This window comes from Sander lucioperca, chromosome 15 (genome assembly GCF_008315115.2).
Source record: "Sander lucioperca isolate FBNREF2018 chromosome 15, SLUC_FBN_1.2, whole genome shotgun sequence".
Classification (NCBI taxonomy): domain Eukaryota; kingdom Metazoa; phylum Chordata; class Actinopteri; order Perciformes; family Percidae; genus Sander; species Sander lucioperca.
Genome location: NC_050187.1, coordinates 19,694,234 through 19,697,703, shown reverse-complemented (window position 1 = coordinate 19,697,703; position 3,470 = coordinate 19,694,234).

Below are 3,470 nucleotides of genomic sequence, written 5' to 3'. Positions count from 1 at the left end.
AAATCACTTGTGTGATATTTGAGCCAATCGCCGGAGAAAGCCTTCGAACTATTTAAACACATAGCCAATGACAGAGCTGTGAAGCAGTGGGTGGGCGTGTCCCCAGGTGCTCATTATGAAATGGCAGTGCTTGGGGAGCAGCAGGGATGGGGATGCAGAGTCTCCTCGGTTCAGTTCGGATGCTCTGACTCCTGCTCCATCCACCTGCGACCATACATTCTGTTTTTTTCCTCTGTCAAAGTATTGTAATCTACATGCGGACTGTCTTCTGCAGTTTGATTAATTAATAATTAGCTCAATTTACCACATTTCATATTAACTTGAATTATCAAGTTATGAAGATGAAATTAATTAATCCTGCATTTTTTCCTAAAGTTTATATTCAAGCATTAGATATTCATAATTTCTTAGTTTTTAAGGAATAATGAATGCTTGAATATAAAATCTGAGCAATAAACCTAAGTGTAAGAAATAATGTGGTAAAACCTTGATGCGCATGCAGTCGTGTGGCGTAAACCTGGTTTTAGGGGGTCACTGACATGACAATTTCAACCTGTTTATATCATCAATAATAGTCGAGTAGTCACTCACTCCATACTCTATGTGCTCATATCTGACATAAAACACTGCAGCTTGTAAACAAAGCATTAAACAGAGCAATATTTAAATAAAAATCAGTTCATCAACACAAATGTTTATGTCAAATCTTAAATTGTATAGGCTATGTGAACATATTTCTTTATATAGACATAACACAACTTATTGGTTTTTAGTTTGATGTATCAACAACCTGACTGAAGAAGTAATTAAAGTAAATAAAACTCTTTTACGTTATCTAAGAAGAACCAGAGAGCTGTTTCAGCTCTCTTTGAGGAGTTTAATGGAAAAAAGCAGCATCACATTTGCATAAAGCAGAGCTACAAGCACTTGTCCTCAAAAATAATAAATAATTCTTTGTTATGAGTGATGAGTGTGATGAGCAAAAAGTTAGTGTTCTGTCTCATAATAGTCACAAGTGTGTGTGTGTGTGTGTGTATGTGTGTGTGTGTGTGTGTGTGTGAGAGAGAGAGAGAGTTTGCAGGTTTACTGCTGCCAGATGTATAATTCTTATGTCATGCTTCACTGAGTCCAGCCTCCCAGAGACCCCCAATGAAATGAGGTATGTGTGTGTGTGTGTGTGTGTGTGTGTGTGTGGTTGCGCACAGCCTGGTGAAATGAGATGTTCACATCTCAAGGACGTCTCCCACCATAATTTAAACTCACTGGTGCTGGAAGACTTCAAACTGAAAGCGCTGAAGTCATAAACCAGTGCACTTCTGTCTTTACTGTTATTGTCTGTGATCTACTGGTGTAAATCCACAGGCAGGTGGCTGTGACTCAAACAATGCAAATACTATGACTGCAATGTTAAGCGTCTCCATGCTGTATATTACTGCATATTGGCTCCGGACTATAAAATTAAGTTAAAGACCCATAGTCAATACTGCTTTTACCTATCTTGATGGCTCTTGTGTTGCAGTTTATCGCATCAATTTCCGGTTGCAGAATTCTCTGACACAAAATGTGAAGGGTTAGAGAAAGAGAAAAATCCTGTGGGCTTGACGTACTGCAGCACATGATACCTTCAGCTATTTACACCCTGATATACAGTCTCTCACAGCAGGGACCAAAGTGTTTTTATTTATGAGGGGACACAGCGACATCTATCAGCACTCAGCTGGAGCCAGTGACAGTGTATAGTGTGACTTTGAGGTGGAGAGTGAATTGTATTCCTTCCCCTGGGGCACACTGGGACAAATCCCAGACAAGATGTTGAGGTTTGTGACTCTTTGGTCTACATAGATTCATCCAGTGCTTCTCACTACCTTATTTCACCCTCACCCGTCACCAAGGTTAAGCCACCCCTCCCTCCTTAAACGCAATGATCTTAAAATAGAGTCTTTTAGTGAAGATGAGGATAGAAAGCTCAAGGGAAGAATGGGGAAGGGAGGGGTTTTTACTACAGCATGAAGAAATGTCCCCTTTCCTCTTTAAGGGCTGTTGAAAGATGTATAGTGCTACAGCATCATGATGAATCTCTTCCGCGGTGGATAGAACACTTCTCATATCATTAAGCTTTAGTAATGGTCCCAATGCTGCGTCCCCTCTGGCAGGGTTGCCTGGCGTTCACTCCTCTGGCTAACAGGCCTGCTGGCTACATACAGACTTACATATAGCTGAAGAAGAGTCAGCTTCCTGTAGCTGCTAGATCCAGAATGTACTGTCATTGATTTATTACTATATGTGAAGCTTTAATTCTCCACAAAGAAATGCAGTTTTTCAGTTTTAGTTCTTTTAAGAATATATATTTCCATACTCTCAAATAGCACAAAATTAAAGCATGTTTATTTATTTTTTTACTATTTATAATGAGCAGCTCAAGCATTTGGTTGACAAAACAAACACACACACACACACACACACACACACACACACACACACACACACACACACACACACAGACTCTTGGCAGAAGGGACAGAACTCCTGCAAAACCTCTCTAAAAAGTCTCTATTTTATTTTAGAGTCCTGTATTTGTGTGAAATGTGAAATTTGGGGAGCGCCCTTTTAAATGTAACCAAAGATCCTTATAGCAAGCACTTTTAAGAAGTGGTATTCCTTTCTCTAGCTATTTGAGGTTGGCAGATTATAAAATATTGTGGAGGAAAATAGATTGTGTGAGCTGTTTGCTGTGGGAGAAGTGGAAAGTGAATCCCATTTTCTATTATATTGAAGGCTGCTTTTTCTCAAAAGCAGCCAATATGGACTTTTTAATTAGATTTAATTGTTACAACAATTATGATTTATTAGTAATTTAGAAGTTTTGTTAAAGACATGAATGTCTGAAAATTTGGTTAGGTAAGTTATGTAATCAATTTTTTTGAATTGATGAACCTATTGTTGGACTTTATGTGACATTTTAACATGTATGTCCTGTATTCTGTATCTGGTTTGTTATTAGTTTTCTTTAATATTTGAATATTTATTCAGCAATTATTCATGATTCATGCATACTTGCCATTGCTGCAAGAAACTAACAAATATAACTTTAATCTGCAACGTTTTATTACATATACTTTTTTCAGAAAACTTTTTTGCAGTTGAACAGTTCATCTCTTGTTGTTTACCTAGTTTTTACTCTGTTTCATCATTTGCTAAGAATACACATTTCAAAACATTTCATTTTCTGTGTGGATGATCTTTGAACCTGTGCACCGAGACTACTCTACTATACTCACCCTCTAGGGCGTGAGCGCATGTGTTACAGGGTACGATGGTGTGACTGCACCTATGCACTTTCCATAGCGCGCGCGCGCACACACACACACACACACACACACACACACACACACACACACACACATCCTCACATGCTGGGATATAGGTTTAGCCAACAGGGTCCTTCATAGATCAGCCTCCCCTGACAGCTC